Below are 23,072 nucleotides of genomic sequence, written 5' to 3'. Positions count from 1 at the left end.
GGCGGTGGGTAAGGAGCTCAACGAGTGAGCTCGGAGGGCTATGGATCAAAACTTGAAAATATCCCTGTTTAGCCCAGACGAGACCCACCGTTCGACCGACCCTGAACTTATCGCCCTTACCAGGCTCATACCAGCAGAGTGGATTTCGCAGATCCCGAAGAAGCCAGAACGTTGGTTACAGAGGAAGATAGGAGGGTGATCCGGGGGGACGTGGTCCTTCTGGAGCGTCCAAACAACAAGTGCCTATCGCCGACAACCAGAGCACCAGTACGAACCCCATCCGCAATGAGGACTGAAACGGCCGATCAGGAGGGTCCAGAGTCTCTGGTTGAATCCATACGCTGGAATACCTGGAGCATCCGGACCCCCCGCACAGAGGATTGTATCGCACCCGGACGACCCCACGCACTGAGAATCGTAACGCAGGAGCAGTCCCGACCATCACGGAGGACCCAGCTGCATGCAACATCGGAGCGGTCTCGCGTGGTGCCTGGGATCTCGCATTTCTTCAAGGTGAGCCCCCTGCAGCCTCAAGGTAACCAAGCGAGTGTAGGCTACCGGCACAAATGACACTGCTCCAGCGACTCCTCCCATTCCCTGGCCACACGCATATGTCTGAGCTGCCTTCATTGATCTGCTATGCCCGTGCTTGCACGAGGAGACCAACACAAGCTGAATAACCGATGCGCTGTAACACTCGGTTTATTCATCTTTCGCGCTGCAGATCATCATTTGTTTAGTGATATGAACTGCACTCGCACAACACTCTAACCCACAAATTGATTCATATTATTTAACCCGGTATAAACAGGGAGGCCTTCAACTTCGCCTTCCACAACTCTCATACCGTATTATGGTGCCTATGGGTCCACACACCTATTCCATCAAATACCCTCACAACCTCACAAAAAAGGCAGCCAAAAGCTTCAAACATCGTCTACTAAAACTGCACCCAGAAACTCCAATCTCTGACCCTTACTTCTCAAATAACACAGGACACATAATGAACGACATCATCTTTTACACCAAAAGGAGGGCACAATGGCGGAAAGCCTTTCTTGCCCTTTTTTCTATTGCATCAACCAACAAAACCGGACATGGTCTCACACTAACTATCACCCCCTCCCAGTTCTACAAAGTAACTGCTACTTTTACCATTCATCATACTGGGATTATCCTCATGCAGGCAGCAGACAATAACTTGAATCTACTGGACAACATCTTCCCTAGCATCAAAGCGAAGGTTGCAAGATCCAATTCCATTCCCACTGCAAACCATTCTCTGACCACTCTGTCAGATTCCTCACCTGACGCCCCATCCCTAGCCCCTTCTCAATCTCCTCTAAATCCACCTCACCTATCACTAACATCACCTCACCCCCAGTTCTCCCACATGCCCCCGCGGCCCCCACTACCCCAACCCATCCCAGCAACCACATCGCCACCCATCTCACTGCGGGCACTAGCCCAATCGCGTACTCCCACACACTCAGTCCAGATCCATCCGAGGGCCTATCTTCTCCCTTTCCCTGCACTAAAAATCTCACCATCCCTCCTCACATAGCTCATACCAATAACCTCTCTCATCCCCTCTTCACCTCCTGTCTCCCTAGTTATCACCACTCCACAAATATGGCACACATTGAATTAGATACCACTAAAGCACACAGCAACACCCCCTCACATCCATTCTCCATCCAGCCCTCCGCCATAGACTTCCAGAAGTAAAAACCCACACGCTGTGAACCAGCTCACCTCTTGCCCCAGGAGGCCACACTAGCAATAAACCCTCCTCGTCGTAACACAGTTCAGGCCACCAGCATGATAACTCCAACACCTGACCCTAGAATTGACGAGATACTTTTATCTCTTCAACAAATAAAAGAGGACATCCAAACGCTGCACGACCTGATCCGGCATCAGCCCAGTTCATTAACTAACCCTATGCACCAGAAATGCTCTAGCTCCCCACCGCAACTCCCCAAATGGAATACAGTACCTTACCCCAATGCCTCATCCCGCCCCACCAGGGAAAAGCGAACCCTATCTACGAGCGAGCTCACTTCCCTGCTTCATTCCAACGAAGTCCCTTCCCTCTATACCAACACACACAGAAGACACACAGGCACAGCCCCTAATCTGACCCATCCAGCCCAATGCTTCTAGAAGTGTAAGACACGCCCCAGAGGTATTAACGAAAATAACCTCAAGAGAATACGAATCTCCCATGACCAGAGCACCACTTTGACCAAGGCCCAGCTAAAATGTATCCTACTTACCTGTAGATCAGAGTCGCGCCATGCTGCAGATATAGTGGACCTATTTTTAACTAATGAACCTGACCTTATCATCCTGACGGAAACTTGGCTAAACAAATCATCCTCACCCATCTTAGACATTTTAGTTCCCCCAAACTATTTCATCACAAGACTTGATCGATCGGACAAGCTAGGGGGTGGCATTGCCTGCGTTCGTAGGAACAACCTCTCTGTTAACGGCTCCAACTCCCCAGTACTCTCCTCATGTGAATACCTCTGCCTTAACATATCGAGCAATAACAAACCAATATGCTCACTCCATTCTTTCTACCATCCTCCTGGTAACAACCTTACCTTTATCAAGCACATCATGGATATTTTAGCAACAAATGTCGGTCAACAGATTACCGAGAACTTCCTGGGGGACTTTAACCTCCACTGGAACAATCTAAACGACCCTTAGGTCAATAGCCTCAAAGCTTTCCTATCTGATCTCAACCTGTCCCAAATTTGCGATAGTCTCACCCACGATAAAGGCTCAATACTTGATCTAGTGATCTCCAAAGCTGACTCTATTCAGCTTGAATCGATTCTTCATTGCGACTGGTCTGACCATCACATAATCACTTTCCATATCAAGTAAGTAGCAAAATTACTCCCTATCCAACCTAAGAGAACAAAAATCTGGAGGAGGAACCTAGATAACATCAATCCTTCCACACTCACAACCGCCAGCCACATCCTCTCACCACCGCTGGAAGGTTTAGTTAATGTACAGGAGTTGACCAATCACTACTTTAATTCTATGAACATGGTACTCAACAACATAGCACCCCTTCAATTGAAAAGAGTCACCACAAAAGATTCAAACCCTTGGTACAATGGTAGGATAAATGAAGATCGAAGATCGCTGAGAGTAATTGAAAGACAATGGAGATCCGCTCCATCAGCTGCCCACCTCAAATTAAGAAGGAGCACCAGAAACTCATACTGCACAAAGATTAGATGCTCAAAAGCTGACTACATATGTAAACAATTAGACCAAGCTAAGAATCGCCCCAAAAAACCTTTTAACATGATCAAGACTCAATCAAAGAGATATCCCACTCCCCTCAAGCCAGTGCGGAAACACTCCCCAATTGCGAGGAGCTTGCCGCCTTTATCACCACAAAGACCAAGAATTTAAAGATAGACCTATGTAACGACCCACTATCCCACATCCACTCTACTATCATGCTGACCACACCTGTGACCCCGCCTAAATGTTCTTTAAAGCTCGACCTCAAGAACAATGCTTCCTGGGCCACTTTCAACTTCTATACGAAAGAAGCTATCTTGAATACGCTCATGGCTTTGAATCCTTTTATCCATTTCACAGACCCTCTCCCAACTACCCACTTAAAGACCTTCATGCCACAGCTAGTGCCCATATGGACCAGGATTATAAATGCCTCTCTTTTGCAAGGAACCATCCCCGACATCCTCAAAACTGGTCATGTAACCCCATTCTAAAGAAAGTTACAGCTGACCCGTCAGACCTGAACAACTATTGCCCCATTTCCAACATTTCGACCCTGGCGAAATTGCTTGAAAAATGCGTCCACATACAGCTCAGTAACCATATCGACCACTTCAATCTGCTAGGTCAATTCCAATCAGGCTTTCGACCTGGGCATAGTACCGAATCAGCCATGACCCACATCATAGATGACGCCCTACAAATACTGGACCAAAATGATGCCTGTTTGCTAATCCTCCTTGACTTATCCTCAGCCTACGATACAGTCAAACACAGCAACCTACTGATAGAGCGGTAATTTCTTCTGGTAATTTCTCAATGCAAAACCCTCATTCTACCTCTATGTTACAGCTAAAACAGGTGTTGGGCCCTTCACACCATGTAAACCTGAACAGTCAAGAATGCAATTATTATTTAAGCCAATAAAGAGAGTTGTTGAATATTTTAAAGGGTTTTATTTTCTAGTCAAAAGTTCATTTTTCTCTGACCCTTAATTCATTAGTAAAATATCAATCAGGTAACAGAATTTGGAAAACATGAAAAATAGCATTAACACAGAACATATTACAGTCTGCATATAAGCATTACATGTAGGAAAGAAAATGTAGCGCAAAATATCAGAAAAATAGTCTTGCAAGGATAATCAATAATTAAATAGTTGGCAAAAATCTCCCTTAAAGAGAAACAAATGCAAATAAATCTTTTCAGGCCTAATTAATTAGTCAAAGCATAAACATAAAGTTTAGCATCTAATTCTAAAAAAACCTTTCTATCTGTTGCTAGTCTTCTGCATCTCTCTGTGACTAAGGAGCAAGCAGCCCCTGCTTTACCAGACCTCAAAGGAATGTGGCCTGCAGTGCCAAAATATGACGTGCCAGGACTTTGGAAAAAAATCACCAGGGAACCCCCCACCTGACTCTCCTCGGACGCCCAAGGCTGCACCCTTGACGATCTCATACCTAACCCATAGAATGTGTGGTCTAATCTGTTCCTTCTCTCAAGAGCTCACAAGCCCCCCCTAAAGCCTAATGAGCCTAGTAGCCTAAATGAGCTTGAAGCCAGCCACACCTCCAGAGAGGTCGTCATTTATAATCTAATTCTTGGCAGACTACAAAAAAATGTTTCATGTTCTGAAAACTTGTACTTGATTGGTCAGTCACGATGGCAAGAGGTCTCAGAATCCTGATTCATTCTAATATCCTGACTATACCAGTTTTAACGAAAGAAGCATACATGAGTAAATACATTTTATATATATTTGCAACATCTGCTAGGAAAAATGTTTCATTCTAATTCCTCCTTCCTTCCTGTCACAGCGCAGCAAGACGGATATCTTTAACTAACTGGTACATTGGCACAATCACAAGAATGTCCAGTTCACAGTGGCCTTGACTCCTTTAGGAAAGATGGCACAGTCTGCACATGCTTTCTTCTCATTAAATTGCAAGTCATAGCCTTGTTGGATTCACAGGCAGCCATTTTTTCTAAGGCCCCAAAAATAAAACAGACGAAAAGAGAATATTAATTTCATGTAAATCAGCCCTTATGTTTCCCTCCTTCATACTAATACCCCTTATAAATGTTTACCTAGCCAAGCAATTAGTTTCAAGCAGTTTTTCTATTATTTATGACAACATGTAAAATAAATGTGCAATGTGCAACATAGCATTTTTATGCTTTAGTGTAAATTTTAAAAGCGCACACAGTTAATACAGCGCACACAGTTAATACAGCGTACTCAGCAACATGCTTTAATGTTTTAGATAACTTTCCATGCAAAAAAAAACATTTAGCCCCATGTGTAGTGTTTGGTGCATTATTAATTCACACACATTATTAAAAAAGTGTTATTAACTGAAAATGTTTATCAAAATATGCTACAAGCCAAAGTTTTTTCAGACAGTAATAGTGAATTTAGATTGCAAGGGATGAGCTGGGAAGAGAGAAACACATTCTATTAATCTTTAAAGCTAAAAAGGCCACTTTTCTCTATACTGCAAAAACACATGTTAAGTCAGCACAAGCATTTCAGACTGACTTAGGCCTCACTTTCATATTTTTCATGTGCCATGTTTTAACACACAAAAACAAACAATGCCTGACTCCAGATGGAATCTGCTCGATCACTACTAGAACTCTTAAAACATAGAATGGGCTTATCTGGAACAGTGTTAAACTGGTTCGCTTCCTTCCTCCAAGACAGAACGCAGAGATTCAAGATCAACCAACCCTTATCTAACCCCACCCCAGTCTCTTTGGGAGTTCCCTAGGCATCTTCCCTCTCCCCAACACTCTTCAATTTGTTTATGGAACCACTCACTGAGCTTCTCAACGCCTTAAACATCAAATATCACATGTACACTCACAACACACAGCTCTACATTAAGGTCTACACTACTGAAGACATCAAATCCCTTAACTCAACGCTCCAAAAAACACAGATTTGGCTGGCAAACAACCATCTAAAACTTAACACACTAAAAACAGAATTCCTCCTCATCTCACCCCCCAAACAGACACGATCCGCGATTGGATGCAGCACCTAACTGCACTAGATGGTCAACCTTGCATTATTGATTCTGCAAAATCCTTAGGAATAACTCTGGACAATAATCTAAACATGCAGAAACAAATCAGCGCTGCAACTAAAGGAGCCAATTTTCAGATGAACACCCTGAGAAAACTGAAACCATTGATACCCGCATAGGACTTTAAACAGGCAGTCCAAGCGCTAGTAATTCCCAGAGTAGATTATGGAAGTGTCGCTCTCTGTGGCCTTTACAGATCAACAACCGCTCCGCTTAGAGCCTCAATCAATACAGCCGCTAGACTCATCGCCGGCTCAAGAAGAAATTGCAATATTTCTCCCGACCTTCGTGCGCTCAACTGGTTACCTTATGAGGCCAGAATCCATCTGAAAATCGCCTGTATGACTCATAAAGCATTGCACCAATAAACACCAACATACCTAGCGGAGAAACTAGTACTATCGGGTGGTAGCAGAACAACTTGGAGTTCTGACAGCCTTCTACTTAAACCACAATGTTTCTCCAAGAAAAAAAACTACAATTGTACCTTTTCAGGAATGGCCCCCAGGATTTGGAACGCCTTACCCGCAGAAACTAGACTGATTCCGTCCGCTGCTTTTTTTTTAAAAAGAAGTGAAAGCGATCCTCTTAGCTAGATTCACCTGAACCTTTTGATATGTATGCTTGTTGATATGTGCTAGTCGCTAACTTTTACCAGGAATGTATTTGCTTAAGTCATTATATTTGTATGTATTTGTCAAATCACCTTTTTGTGCCTTGGTATGTGCTCTGATACCCGCAAGGGTCTTGTTTGTGCTATACAAAACTGTCAAAATAAATAAATAAATAAATAATGGTTTTGGGTGGATAGGATTAGCTAAATTAGCAGTTATGATTCCATCTATGGGTGTGGCTATGAATGGTGTAAAAATTAGATGGTTGGCTAATGCTTGTCATCCAATTTCCTTCTAACACTGCTGGGGTTTTAACACAAACTAACTCTGAGCTGATTGCAGTCTGCGAGCAATGATTGTGCAAAACCACTGAGCACTAAATATACTTCTTGTGAAAGATCTTAGGGGCATATTAGCAAGAACCTTGTTTAAATTATTGCAGTTTTAGCGGCAGGAAACTGCCGCTAAAACGCCGATAGTGGGCTTGCTAATATGCGTTATAGAATTCCAATAGAAGCCCAGGTTAGATGTCCTGCACATCTAACCTGGGCTTCTGTTGTAATTCTATAACGCATATTAGCAAGCCAATCATCGCCATTTTAGGGGCAGTTTCCTGCCGCTGAAAAGACGATAATTTTAATGAGGTTCTTGCTAATATCCCCCACAGTGTTATACGGGCTGTGAAAGTTGTAGAGTGTTTCCACCTTAGTACCCAATAACAGCAGGGTTATCAACACATATGTTCAAAATATCACAAATATTTCTCATGAAGTCCAAGCTTTAGAAGAGCATGGCTAGTCAGAAACAATAGGTTCCTGGGTTAGTAAGATTCAAGAGGGATTTAACAATGTTGATGAATGTTTTGATAGTTTGGGAGGATAGTCTGTTAATCATTCTTGTAATAATTGTATTGCTTTGTGCAATGTTTTGTTTGTTTATTACGTATTTTGAATATTCATTTCTAAAATATGGATGTATAGAGAAAATAAAATCATCTTTCCTTTACAAATTAAGCACTTCATAACTTTTGGATGTCTCTGCCCCTGCTTCCAGACACAAGCCATTAACGTTTCTGTCTTCAGCAAAGGAAAAGTCTCTGTCACCCACTGTCCATAGTATCGATCCCTGGTCTCTTCATTCCAATTTCCCTCCCACTCCGATACCGTTCTTGTCAGAGGTCATTGTCTATTTATGCCACTCCCAGAGGGATGCTGTAGTCCAGCATCCCATTCTGGCTTTCCACTTGACATACAGCTCCCTGCTCCTACCATCCCAACAGGCTCATAGTATGCTGGGATTGAACTACCAAAGATATAAGGTGGGCCAATTGTAATGGAGTGTGAGGCCAATGGGTCCTCCATATCCAAATTACAAATGTAGTATTGCACCGGAGTTCGACAGATCAACCACCTGTTGTTTTTGTTGTTTTTAGGTTGTTTAGTTCTAAAACATTAAGAAGTTATTTTTTTGTCACCCCCCAGGGAGTTTGCAATCCCAGCTCGCCTGAAATTAGTCCAGCTTAAAATTCTACATAGGACCTATATTATGGGACCTTGATTGGTAAACATGGTATTGGCAAGCACAGGGCTATGCAAACGACAATGTGGTCCCACAGGTACATTTATGCATATCATCTGGGAGTGTCCACATATTACCACTTACTGGCACAAAGTACATGTCACAATGAGCAAGGTATTGGGGTCTCCCTGCCCCTGAGGCAAGGAGGTGCCTCTTCAATATTTGGGAACCCTCTGACTTAAACACTTCTCAGACACAATGGGCCACACTAGGGTTTATGCTGGCTATGAGAAATATCGCTCAATTGTGGGGGGCAGTGCAACTGCCCACTCTGGAAAGCAATTTGGATTGGTGCATGTTTAGGTAGAAAACGGTGTATCTTGAAAGGGGATGCCCCAGGAAGTGGTCGCGTGTCTGGGGCCCTTGGAATCGTAACAGAGGAGAGATTTGTACACCACCCAGAAATGCTGCTCAGGATGACCACCCCTCCCCATGAAGTTCCTTTACAGTTGTATTTACTGACTATCGTGTAACCCCGCGATGTAGAGTCTACAATTTTGAACGATTCTCTGTATTGAGTTTTTGCTAATGTTTTATTTCAATAAAAATAATTATAAAAAAAATTATGTTATTTTTTATGTCAAAACAGTTACGCTAATATTTTGGATGTATGAAATAAATGAAAATACATACGTACACAAGAACTGATTAGTTCCATCTGGAAATAGGAGCCATGCACTGTCAGGCGATGCTCACGAGGTTCCTGTTGTTTCTTCTTGGCGATGCAATCTCCCAAGTCCCCAATGAGACAACCAGTTGGCAAGAGTGTTTAACTTGACCAAACTGACTGACCCTTCAGGGAAAGGGGAATTGGACAGAGAAAACAAGAAAAAACACTGGATCTCTTCTTGAGATTTCAGCAAGGTTTTCTCTCTGGAAGTGTTCAGGGCTTCTTTACTCAAAGAGACTTCGTTTGACCAGTTGCTAAATAAACATACAGTATAACAAGAAAATCAGGAATAGACTCTTCTATTTAGCAATGGGATATATTACTCTCACCATTCCTTGTACATACCAAATTAACTTGAAGCCCTTGTCTACACTTCTACAATGCCAGGTGCTTGACTTTTGCAACCTTCAAGATAAACGCCAAAACAACACTTAGAAGAAAGAAAGCCACTCTGTTTAAATGCACAAGTGTCTTAAAACTCTAATCTTCTATTAGTGGTTAGTTATGGGTTAGAAGAACAACACTCCACTCATAAGCCTACCTGGCAATTGAATGATGAGTCTTCCAAAGGGGTTCTGCTTTAAAACAAGAAAAGAGAAAGATACAAGGACACAAATAGTTTCTACTACTCAGAACCTCTCTGGATGCTGTGCGTTCACAATGATATCAGTTATTGCCCACGAGCTATCAATAACTGCATTCACAAAACCTCATGCAGTTACTCGCTATCAATAGCACAATATTGTTTCATCATACTGCACTAGTAGTTACTTGCATAAATTAACAGCCTTTTACAATTCAGATTTCAGTGATTGTTTACTCGTAGTCTTTCTGATTTGCTCGTGCTTGTTTTCCAAAAAATAACACTGTCTGTTTGGGTTACCAATGCTTGTTTTCAAAGTACACAGTCTCTCAAACATAACACTGTCTCCTTGAATGACCAATGATTGTTTTCGAAATTACACAGTCTCTCAAAAAATAACACTGTCTCTAGATTGACCAATGCTTGTTTCCAGAATTACTGAGTTGCCGATGTTTGAATAAACACTAGTCTTTGCAAAGGATATGGTTGTTTTTACCAATGGTTGATGCCTTCTGACGCGACCTTTCAGGAAGCTGTTGTCCGATCGGAAGTCAGGCTGATGACGCGATGTCCGGAAGAAGCACTGGAACCAGACCGAAGATGCAGGCCTTGGGGAAGAAGAACGGGGGAAGACGAGGTCAGGTAAGGAGGTCTGTTTAAGTAAGGAATCGCCAGCGAGGGATTGTAGAAAGAGGATGGGGCAAATCTGGAGTGGAGCCAAAGTCCAACGGGTTGCTAAGCAGCTGTCAGGAAGCTCGTGAAGACGCCGGTGCGCAAGAAGCGAAGCTTCTCTGAGTTGGAAAACAGAGTTTTTATAGTCTTTTGGAAATCAGGGCGTTGGCTGCTTTTCACGTGCCAGCGGGGAAACGTTATTCAAATTAGATTAACGTGCAAACCTATTCCAAACAGGGAGATCGATGCAGGCTAAGGGAATTAAACAAGCATTGACACCAACAAACTACTGTGAACCTTTCAAGACTGACATATACTGCATTACCCCACAGCTGCATGTGATTTCGTGACAGTTCCCCCCCCCCAAAGGTCTTCGTACAGACCGTGGCTTTTGTGGATGCAATGCATGAAACAAACGAACCAATCTGGGGGCGTGTACATTAGTTTCTGGTTCCCATGACCTTTCAGAGGAATCATAACCTTTCCATGCAATCAAATAAAACAAGCGACCTCCAATACCTTTAGCATCCACAATTTTCTCCACTTCGTACTCAACATGATCTCCCACTACCACAGGAGGGGGTGGATTATCAGATCTAGTATTTGGATCATACGGTTTTAAAAGGGAGACATGAAAGACAGGGTGTATTGAATAATCTGGTGGCAAAGTCAATTTAATGGATACAGGATTCACAGTTTTTTCTTTTTTCTTTTTTTTATTTTATTTTATTCAGGCATAATAAGTAGGATATCATTACAATAGTACATCAATTCAAAATAAACTCAAAGAATACAGTAGTATTAATAAATCGCAGGTTTTGAAATTCAAAGAAAGGTTAAAAAAAATCAACATAAATAACATTGGAGAAATAGAAGTTATAAATCATTGTAAGCAAGCTCTAAAATCAATTATAAGTATAGTCAACAATCATCCAATACCACCAGGGACAATGCAATTTTTCCATTCAGTTATTGGTCGCCAAAGTATATCTCCTCATAGTTTAGATCGTAACCCTCTTGTTTTAAATATTGCAATTTCATATCTATAAACTGCCAAAAAGCGTGCTAGCCACATCTGAAAACTTGGAGGCTCTACATCTTTCCATCTCGCAGATAGAAGTATCCTGAATACAGCCATGCCAATAAACACTAATCTTTCTTCCGATTTTTCCAAATTTAAGGTATGGTCATGGCCAAATAAAATTAGAGTTTCGGATTCTGGTATTTTATGTCCAAAAATGTTTTCCCAAAAAGAATTCATCATACTTTTAACTAAGGTCAAATTAGGACAGGTATAAAACATATGGGTAAGGGTTGCCGTCCCTTGAGTGCATCTTGGGCATAAATCATTCTCCCGTTTGCCCCATGTAAATAATTTAGGGGGTGAAATAAAGGTCAAAGATAGTTTAGCACAGTTGTGCCTTAAGATTACTTGCCATCAATAACTTTTGGCTCATATTTAATACCTGGTTTAGATCTACATTCGGATTATTCAATTTTAGCACCCACTTTTTTTCAGTTTTGTCAAGATCATCATTCTTCATGCCTAAAAGAATATTGTATAAGGTTCCAATTCTGGTGTTTGATCTAAATATTGCATCCATAATTTCATACTTATTCAAGCAAATTAGTGATTCCTTGGCTTTTAGTGTAGCAAATATCTGTGCAAACTTCAGAAAATCTCTGTTCGGTAATTTATATTTAATTTTTACAGCTAGGAAAGTTGTATCATAGTCATTTATTAAAAAATCGCCTATTGTATTAATTCCCATCTTGGCCCATTGTTTTAGGAAGGCACCTGAATCCTGTAATCAGACACACAGAGTCCTAGTTCCCACTGCAATACTTCCTAGTGATACATAGATATCAATGGTTGCTCATAAATCACACCAGGGGAGTTCCTTCCTCTAAGGATACTCGCGACATCTCAATCTATTGCTTATTTAAAAGGCAACCTTACTCTGATCTTGACAATACAAGACAACACAGGACTCACAAACACTTTGGACGGACAAAAAATGTGTGAAGAGCGAGATGGCACCTCACGGGCGCACCACCAATGGGACCCCTGGCTGGTACTCACCAGGATGGCCCTGTTATCATCATAGGTGCCATCAAGCTTTAACGGAAACGTGTATCAAACCCAAAATGACAGTGCGTGATGCAGTGAACACAACTTATATGTAACAAAACTAACAAACATTTAAACAATTACACATATAAGATACTGAGCAACCAGGGCATTAAACTTTACTTATGCTCCCTTCTTAGTTGCAAACAGTAGAACAATAAAATATAAAACAGAAGAGTGTGAAGACTACCTATCGCTTCACACCCCACTTACAGCCGACATGTTTCATTGCCGTGGTATTGATCAGGCAATTTCCTCAGGGCCACTCAATTTGAATGCCACTGCTAGAGGCACTGTGCTGCCAGCGCCATTGCGTAATTCACCCTCTCATACCAGCCGAGAGGAAACAACTAGGAAGATTGCCCCCTTTGGTGAGCAAAATCCTATCTCCCTTCCATGTGGTTACCTTGGAGAATAGTCGTCCGGCTTCTTCTCATTACTCGAACCTGAATCCTGTCCCTGAATAAGATTAGAATGAAAAAGTGGTGTATAGCGATTGACTTTCTCAACTTGACTATATTTAGCAATTTTATTCCAAGTTTTCCAAGCATTAATCATAATTTCACCTTTAAAGTCTTTATAATTTCTTGTCTCAGTTTTTCGCAATAACAAGCCTTTTGCCTCCCAACCAACCAAAAGTTCATATATTGGCGGTATTTCAGCATGGCCCTCTAGATTCTCTTCGCTATATCCTTTAAACATAGGTGTAAGCTGTTTTAACTGTGCTGTCCAATAATATAATACCATATTAGGTATAGCAAGGCCACCTTTATCAATAGGAAGAGACAGTAGCTCAATAGATCTCCTAATTTTCCCATTCTGCCACACGAACTTAGATATAAGTGAATTAATCAACATTAGAGTCTCTTTTTTAATGGCTAGTGGTATTGCTCGAAATAAGTAGAGACATCTAGGTAGCGTATTCATTTTAACGTAGTTAACTCTCCCTATAATGGATAGGTGAAGGCTATTGACCCTTTCAAAATCGTTCTTGATTTTTTTCAGTAATGGATCAAAATTAATTTGTGAGATTAACTTAGTGTTTGCACAGAGTTCAATGCCCAAATAAGTAGCTTTTTCGGCTCTTCGGATCAGATGTGACGATCGCAATGTCATCAGCATAGGCCAGTACTTTCGTTTCAAAATGATGGCTGACAACAGTTTTAATATTAGTGCTCTCAAATAGTTTCAGAATAAGAGGGTTGATATATAAAGCAAATAACAGAGGCGAGCTTGGACAACCTTGCCTAGTACCTCTTGTTATATTGATATATTCAGAAAATAGTCCGGCCGCAAGAACTTTGGCTTTGGGGTGGTGATACATTGATTTAATTGAGTTAATGAATTTGGGGCCAAAATTATTGCGTGTCATAACTTCCCAAAGAAATTTCCAGGTAACACGATCAAAAGCTTTCTCAGCATCCAGTAGAATCATCGACATTCGCTCCCCCCTAGCACTCGTGGCATCAAATAAGGCAATTGCCCTGCGGATATGATCGGTGGTTCCCTTTCCAGGGATGAAGCCAGGTTGCCATGGGGAAGCGAGCTGTTCAATGACCCCACTGAGCCTGAGTGCTAAGATTTTTGCATATAATTTGGAGTCCGAATTGATAAGGGATATAGGACGGTATGAGGTGAGATGTTCAGGAGATTTTCCCTTTTTTGGAAAGACGATTATATTAGCTTCCTCCCAAGAAATTGGAGGTATACCATTAAATTGTATTCCAAGAAACAGATCATGTAAAATCGGTACTAACTGATGGCTAAGTATCTTAAATAGCTCAATCGGTATCTTATCGGGACCTGCTGCTTTGCCAGATGCTAGTAATGATAATGCGGCACTGACTTCTGCAATTGTAATTTCTTTTTCAAGATCCTCCCTGGTATCGTTGTCCTATATTTTCGTAGCCTCGGGGTTGCTAAGAAAGCTGTTTAAAAAAATGTTTGTTTCTGTCTCAGACCTCTTAGTATCCTCTGTGTATAGCTTCTGATAATACCTCTGAAACTGGGAATTAATTTCCGTTGCGTGAGTAAAGGTCTGCCCGTTTTCTATTATTGTAACGATGTCTCTTCTTGTAGTTTTCTGACGCGTACTAAGCGCCAGTTGTCTACCCACTTTCTCTCCGCTTTCATAAACTTGCTTTCTGTGTGATTGATATTTCTCAGCAGCTTTCTGACTTAGTTTAGAATTCAATTCTGATTTTAGTATAGCTACCTGCATCATCACCTGACTCGTGTCTTGTCTTTGCCTAATTTTACTAATATGTTCTTCTTCGGCTTTAGCTAGAGCAGCTATTTTTATTTCATATTCTTTTTTTTCCCCATTCCTAATTTTAGATTGGTAATTAATGGTTTCCCCCCTTAGAGCGGCTTTATAGGTATCCCAAACAATATTTCTTGAGGCACTAAATCGATTCATGCTAAAAAATTCCTCAGTCCAAACTTTTATGAAATCGATATATTCTTGGTTGCATAGTAGTTTCCTATCAAAAGACCATGTTGTTTTTTGAGTATAATTAGTATCATATTCAATTGATAATAGTAGGGGATTATGATCTGATAATGTTTTTGGAAGTTTCTTTATGTGTGAAAAAGATGTTAAATCTTTAGATGTTAAAATGTAATCTATTCGTACGTATTTTTGGTGGGGATGTGAATAATACGTATAGCCAGGGTCTGTTGGGCTATTTTGCATCCAAATGTCAGTTAACCCAAGGCTACATATTAAACTACTAATAGCACGATAAACCTTTGGTTTCCAGCCTATGTACTTTAATCTGGTTACATATGGTGACAAGGGTGGTGTTAAAGAAATGTTAAAATCACCGCAAAAAATTAATGGACCTTGCCACATAGCTAATTCTGCTTCTAACTTTTCAAAAATTATAGGATCATCCTGATTTGATCCATAGACAGTACATATCGTAATTCCACTTACTAATTTAGCAATTGCCCATCTTCCATATGAATCTGATGCACAGCGTATTCCTTGTCCATGGCAACTCTTAGCCAATATTGCAACCCCCCTTATGTTTGTTGTTTGAGATGAAGCTACTATTAAATTATATCCTTTCAATCTTAGTAACGCTCTTTTACTCCATGGAATATGGGTTTCTTGTAGGCATAAAATGTCTACAGGATACAACTTTAATAATTCCTCAAGTCGTACTCGTTTATCTCTGTTCAGTAAACATCCTATATTCCAGGTTTGTATATTAAGCTTACCCATTATTGATATGGTAGTTTTGTCGATTAATATTACTCAAGTCATATTCCATGTACATACCCTGCTTTGTATTTTCCAAAATTATCTCTGCTCCTACTATTATGCCTGATTTTTTTCCATTTTCTCCTTCCCCTTCCCCCTCTCTCCCCCTCCCTCTTCGTCGTCCCTCCCTCTTGCCCACCCCTTCTCCATGCCCTCCCCTCTTGCAGAGGCTTTCAGACTCAACCAGAGTCTGTGTGATGAAGTTGCTGCACTTCTACTGAGCTACCTTATCAAGATTTTTAAGAAAAGTGTCATAAATCAACAAAGAAAAAATTAAAAAAAGGGAAAAAAAAGGATTCTACATCACATTCTACATCACATCACATGTATCATATCATATCTCAGAGCTATATTCAATCTATATTCAATCTATCGTACATCCCTGATTTGTACCTACATTTGCTGCGCTACTGTCTCAAAAAACACTTCCTTCATACATCAAGAAGATAGTGAAGAGGACATATCTCACTGTAAATTATTAGATTATTATGCCCCAAGTGATGTAAATTTTATCTAAGATATTTCATCTAAGTATGCTTTTTCTTTTATTTCTGACTGAAAGAACTTTGTCTGGCCACGAACGACAATCTTAAGAGTAGCAGGGTTGTTCAAATAGGCCAGAGCACCTTTCTCTTGAAAAGATTTAATCAACATTCGTAACCTCCATCGTCTTTCGACAGTTGCATGGCAAAAATAAGGTCTCCAAAAGAAAGAAAATCCATTACAAGCTATTTTCCGGTCTGGTCTCGCTTTCTCTGCCACCGCTTGCCTAAGTAGGAAATTACCAAAATACACTAGAACAGCTCTTGGATATAATCCTGGTTTCGGCGGTGGATTAAAGGGGAAACGATGTACCCTTTGAATTTCAACTTCCCAGTTCCAGTTCTGTAATTCGGGCATAGCTTCGCTAAAAAGTTTAATAATGAAAGCTCGTATATTTTCTCCCTCAACTTTCTCCGGTATCCCCAGGATGCGAAGAATATTACGGCGCTGCCTGTTTTCAAAATCTTCAAGCTTCCATTTTATATCCATCAGTTCTGTTTCCTGTAGCTTAATTTTCTCACAGTTTTCGGAAGAGTCCTTCTCTGCTGCCATTACCCTTTGTTCCATTTCAGTGACACGTTCCCCAATCCGTGTGCATGTCTTAGACAGTTTTTTTACAACCCCCTGCATTTTACGCAAGGCTATACGAGATCTTTTGCTGTCCTGAGCAGTCTCTTCCCTGTGAGCTGCTATAGCTTGAAGAATGGTCTCCACTGCAGAGGGGGTTATCTCTGAATCATCTGGCATATCTGAGGAAGTAGCTTGATTGTAGTCAAGTTGACCTGTTGTTATTTTCTTTAGTACAGTTCTTGCATTACCTTTGGGCTTAGTCTTCACAGTATTAGGCTTCTGCCTCCCCTCATCATAACTGTCTTCTGAGGAGTATATATGTGTTTCTGATTCATCTTCATCCTCCGTCGATTCAAAGTTTTCAGACCATTCTCCTAATATGTCGGCTCCAACCTATTCAGTTTCATCAGAAAACGAGTAGAACTCAGTGAGGTCTTTTTCACCCTCTGGTAGTTGCCCCGTTTGTGCAGGTAATTGTAGAGCGATACTTGGAAGCAAATCATTAACATCTTTATTTGTTGTAGTTTGTTTAGAAATTACATGTTGGGATGCCCCGGGTACACCTGGTGTCTCCTCCGAAGCTGTTGATTTAGCTAAGCCTGGAGTTGTTGCAGTTGCGCTAGGCTCAATCTGATTGGTGTTTGTCATAGGAGATGTCCCTTCTGGCACAGGATTAGTCTGTTCACTTTGTACCCCTAGTATATTGCCCCCAGGGCCTGAAAAGGACATTGCCCGGCCCACCTCAGGTTGCTTCTCCTCATCCACCACTATTACTATAGGCACATCGTTTGAACTGTTTTTGGAGACCTCATCAATTGCAATGTTGTTAATGTTGTTAATATCGGGAGTTCCCGAATTCAAAACATCAGTTGTGGTTGCTATGTTTTCGTGGGTAATAAGGGAGTTGGATGTTCCCTCTTCTAGGTCAGGAATAGCATTTAGTTGCCCCTCAGTTGAAAACCTCTGGTCCCCATTCATTACTGGAGTAGATACAGTCTCAGTCTCAAGCTCAGTCTCTAGTTGTAAATTATTCTGGTTTGGGGTCTTTCTAAGCATTAACTCGAGCACAGTCCTCCCTCCTGCACTGCTTATTCTTCTGCGAGTCGCTAAAATTTCCTGCCTTGAGGTACCCAGGGGAGAGCCAGTTGCAGCTACTTGCTTTTTAGCTTTTGCTGTTTTTACCTGTAGCTGGTCTTCGCCGTCCATTAGTCCTTCTCGTTGCTGTCTCTCTGCTTCCTTACGCAGCACCCTTGCCGCCTTCGCAATCCTGGCTCTGGTCGCTGCAGCTGAGGTGCTTTTTGGCGGCATCACTGTGTCCTTTTCCCTTGGCGCCTCCCTTCGCAAAAGTTTCTCTATTCGCCAGACCGAGCCACACACAGTGGAGCTGGCATTTTGCCGCGTTAATTCCTGTAGCTGACACGCCTTCCGTAGAGCTGCTGGCTGTGTGGATACTGTTTCCTTGGAGACGCCGCGTAGAGGAGCCGGGTTCCACCAGAGAGTAAGTGTGTCCAAGTGCTTGAAGATTTTTAACACATTGTAGCAGTATCGCATTATCGTACTACCGCAGGAGCCTGTAACTGTATCTTATCCCCAATGTGGATGTGTCAGTTTCAGTTTGAAGAGAAAGCCGCGTAGCCGTACACGCTCTCATTCAATGATTTTCTCCATGGCGCCCGGGGTTTCAGCTTGTCGGCATACCAGGATATCGGCGTGTCCTTTCTGTTTGCTCCGATTCACAATTTTTTCTATTGGAAATGGACCGATAAACCTTGGTTTTAGCTTTCTTGGGCCTTCTATCTGGATGTTTTTTGTTGCTAACCAAACTAAATCTCCTACTTTATATGGGGGTGAAGTAAATCTGTGAAGATCTGCTATTCTCTTCATCTTTTCTTTATTTTTCTCCAAAGATTTTTGAACTTGTTCCTGAAGTGTTTGCAATCTGGTAAGTCTTTCTGAAACTGCTGGCATGTTTTGCATCTTGTCTGGGACAATTATCGGTAATGTTCGAGGATGGTGACCAGTGGAAAAATAAAAGGGTGAACATCCTAAAGCTGAGTGTATTGAGTTATTATAAGAGAATTCAGCCAAAGGTAGAGCTTCATCCCAACTGGATGAAATAGTGGTGGTTAAACATCGCAGACTTTGCTCAAGGTATTGATTAAGTTTTTCAGTTTGACCGTCAGTCTGAGGGTGAAACGCAGATGACAAGGCCACTTCTACACCTAATTGTGTATTTAGTTGTTTCCAGAATTTTGAAACAAATTGAGGCCCCCTGTCGGAGATAATCTTTTGTGGCCAACCATGCAACTTTATTATGTTAGTTAGAAAAATGTTACTCAACTCGGCTGCAGAAGGGAGTTTGGGTAGAGGGACAAAATGTCTCATCTTAGACAAATGGTCAACTACTACCAGAATCGTGGTGTTCCCGTGTGATTTTGGTAGATCAGTAATAAAATCCAGACTGACGGTGTGCCAAGGATATGGTGGAACTGCTAGAGGTTGTAATAAGCCGGTGGGTGAGGAATGTAGTGATTTTTGCGGTGCACATACTGGGCACGTGTGTACATATTGGCGGATATCTTTACTCATGTTTTCCCACCAGAAATGTCTTTGACATAGTTCTAATGTTTTATTCATCCCCGGATGAGCTGCAGAGGCAATGTCATGATTCCATTTAATGATCTGTTCTCTTAAGGATTTTTCTGGAATAAACAGTTTATTTTTATAGAAAAAGTACCCTTTTTCAATGGTAGCATTCTTTTGAGAAAGCCATTGCTGTTGATTCAACTTTTGTGTTTCTCCTTTTAATATGGTCAAAAAATCGTCTGAAGTAGTTTTTGCACACACCTTTTCTGCGGGTATTATACTCTGCAGTTCTCCTAGTTGGTCCTTGTTCTTATCACAGATCAATCGAGAAAGAGTGTCAGACAATAATTGCTTGGCTCCAGGACGATAGGTGATTACAAAATCAAATTCACTAAAAAACTGTAGCCAGCGCATCTGTCTAGGAGTAAATGCTTTTACTGTCGAATAAAATTGTAAATTCTTATAATCTGAGAAGATCGTTATCATGTGTTTAGCCCCCAAAAGATGATGTCTCCATTCCTGGAATACTGCTTTTATGGCTAACAACTCACATTCAGCAATAGTATAATTTTGTTCTGCTGGTATCAATTTCCTTGAGAAAAAGGCTACTGGATGTAAACGACCTGAATTAATGTCTTTTTGTAATAAGACTCCACCTATGGCTGTTTGTGAAGCATCTGCTTCTACAAAAAATGGTCTATCTGGGTCCGGATGCACCAGAATAGGTGCCGAAGTGAATGCCTTTTTCAGAGTCTGGAAAGCTTTTTCAGCTTCCATGCTCCAATGAAACTTTTTTCCTTTTTGTAACAATTGAGTAATGGGCACTACTATATCAGAAAATTTAGAAATGAATCGTCTGTAAAAATTTGCGAACCCCAAAACTCTTTGTACTTCTTTGACAGAAGTTGGAGCTGGCCAATTCAAAATAGCTTCTACCTCTTTAGGGTCCATGGTAATTCCTTCAGGTGAAAGCCAATATCCTAAAAATTCAACTTTCGGAGTATTAAAGACACATTTTTCAAGTTTCACAAATAATGAATTGTCTCTCAATTTTTGAAGAACTGCCCGAACATGTTCTGTGTGTTCCTTTGAATCTTTTGAATAAATCAGGATGTCATCGATGTATACAATAACGCAGACATCCAGCAACTCAAGCAAAACTTCATTTATGAAGTATTGAAAAGCTGCTGGAGCATTACAAAGGCCAAAGGGCATTACTGTATACTCGAAAAGGCCAAATTTAGTTCTGAAGGCAGTCTTCCATTCATCTCCTTCTTTAACACGAATCAGATGGTAAGCTCCGCGTAGGTCTAGTTTGGTGTAAATACTAGAACCCCGCACTTGATTGAGCAATACTGGAATTAAAGGCAAAGGATAACGATTTTTGATGGTAGCTTTATTGACTGCACGATAGTCGATGCAAGCCCTCAAATCCCCTGTCTTCTTTGCCACGAAGAAGAGGGGAGACGAGACTGGAGAGGTGGAATGACGAAGAAATCCTAATTCTAATAGCTCATCCAGATAGAAACGTAGATATTGATTTTCAGGTTCTGTTAGAGCATATATACGACTGCAGGGCAACACTGCTCCTGGAATCAAGTCGATTCGACAGTCTTAAATTCTGTGAGGAAGCAATTTCGTGGCTTTAACCGGATCAAACACATCAGCATAATCTTGGTATTCTTTTGGAACTGCATGAGATTTGCAATGAGAAATAGCACAATACAGAGGCATAACAGGATCCTTGGTTTCCTGATAACAATGAAGCTTACAGTAAGAAGAATCTAGTGTTACTGTACGCTTGATCCAGTCAATTTTAGGATTGTGTAACTCAAGCCAGGGAATACCTAGAATTACTCCAAAGGTAGATGTATCTATTAAATCAAAGGTGGTAAGCTCAGTGTGACCATTATCAGTTACTAAAATCAAAGGTGTCGTATGAAATCGTATCAGTCCCGAAGAGAGAGCTGATCCATCAACCGCCCTTACAGGTTCAGGTTCCTTTTTGGGGACTTGTGTCAGATTTAGTTTCCGGGTTAACTCCAGATCAAAAAAGTTACCTGTAGCTCCGGAATCAATAAGTATAGGAATGCTGTGTCTCTGTTGGTTAGATAGAATCTGAATTATTCATATGGTAAAGTGTCTAGGTATGTAATTATGAACACAAGTAGCGTAATGTGAGATCTGCAGATCAGAAACTCTCGGAGAACCGACCTCCTTATTCCCCGAGATTATTAGTTTTCCGACATCAGAGGAGATTCAGACGATACTACCAAAGCTCTTTTCTTAACTGGCTTTACTGAGCAATCTCTGGCAAAATGACCTGAATTACCGCAATATAGATATAAATTACTTTCACGTCTACGATCCTTTTCTTCCTGTTAAAGAGGCCCTTTAACTCCCCCAATCTGCATAGGCTCTACTTGGGCGTTTTTATCCTCAATGTCTTTGCGTTCAGCTTTAAAATGTAAATGTCTGATGTCACTCTTTGGTCTCTCACTTTTTCTCTCGGTTAGCCTATGGTCCAACTTAACAACTAAGTCTTGAAATTCAGTGAAATCTTCTGGGAGGTTGACTATGTGGGCAAGAGAGTCTTTTAGATCATCTCTTAGGCCTCTATAAAATAAAGACACTCTTTTTTCTTCTGGCCATCGAGTTTCAGCTAACAGTCTGTTAAATGTAGTAACGGAAGTTATTAAATCCCTTGAACCTTGATGAAGGTTCAGGAGTTCGTTGTCGGATGCTTGCAAAAATACATGTTTCGCAAAAAGACTAGACATAGTTGCTTTAAAGGTATTCAAGTTATGTATCAGGGGGTCATTTCTATCTACTAAGGGCATAGCCCAATTAGCCGCCACTCCTCCCAGAAAAGATATTATAAAAGCCACTTTAGATGTATCAGAGTTAAAAACTTGAGGCTTGCACATAAAATGCAGCTGACACTGACTTATGAAGGTATTATAGCGACTACTGTCTTCTGTGAATCTCTCTGGATTTGCCAGGGGAATAGGATTGGGTGTTAAGACGGTAACCTGTACTGGATGATTAGCACCCTGACTTGAAGGATTTTGAGAGGGAAAATTAGAAACTCCGAACTTAGGAGGACTCAGTATTGGACGCCTAACTTCAGAAGACTCTCGCCAAGTAGTAAAATCGGTTTTAGTTTTATCTAATTCAAATCTAAGGGCCTGGTTTTCCTGGCGTAATTCCTCCATCTCTTCTGCCATCTTTTGTAACAATTGTGCAACCCCAGTTTCATCCATATTGGATGAATCAAAATTCATTGCACCACCAAAAAGAAACAAGTGATATGTGGCTTCGCTTTCTGTCAGGCGATGCTCACGAGGTTCCTGTTGTTTCTTCTTGGCGATGCAATATCCCAAGTCCCCAATGAGACAACCAGTTGGCAAGAGTGTTTAACTTGACCAAACTGACTGACCCTTCAGGGAAAGGGGAATTGGACAGAGAAAACAAGAAAAAACACTGGATCTC

The sequence above is a fragment of the Lissotriton vulgaris genome, chromosome 4_1, assembly GCF_964263255.1.
Source record: "Lissotriton vulgaris chromosome 4_1, aLisVul1.2, whole genome shotgun sequence".
Classification (NCBI taxonomy): domain Eukaryota; kingdom Metazoa; phylum Chordata; class Amphibia; order Caudata; family Salamandridae; genus Lissotriton; species Lissotriton vulgaris.
Note: the sequence above shows the minus strand (reverse complement) of the source record.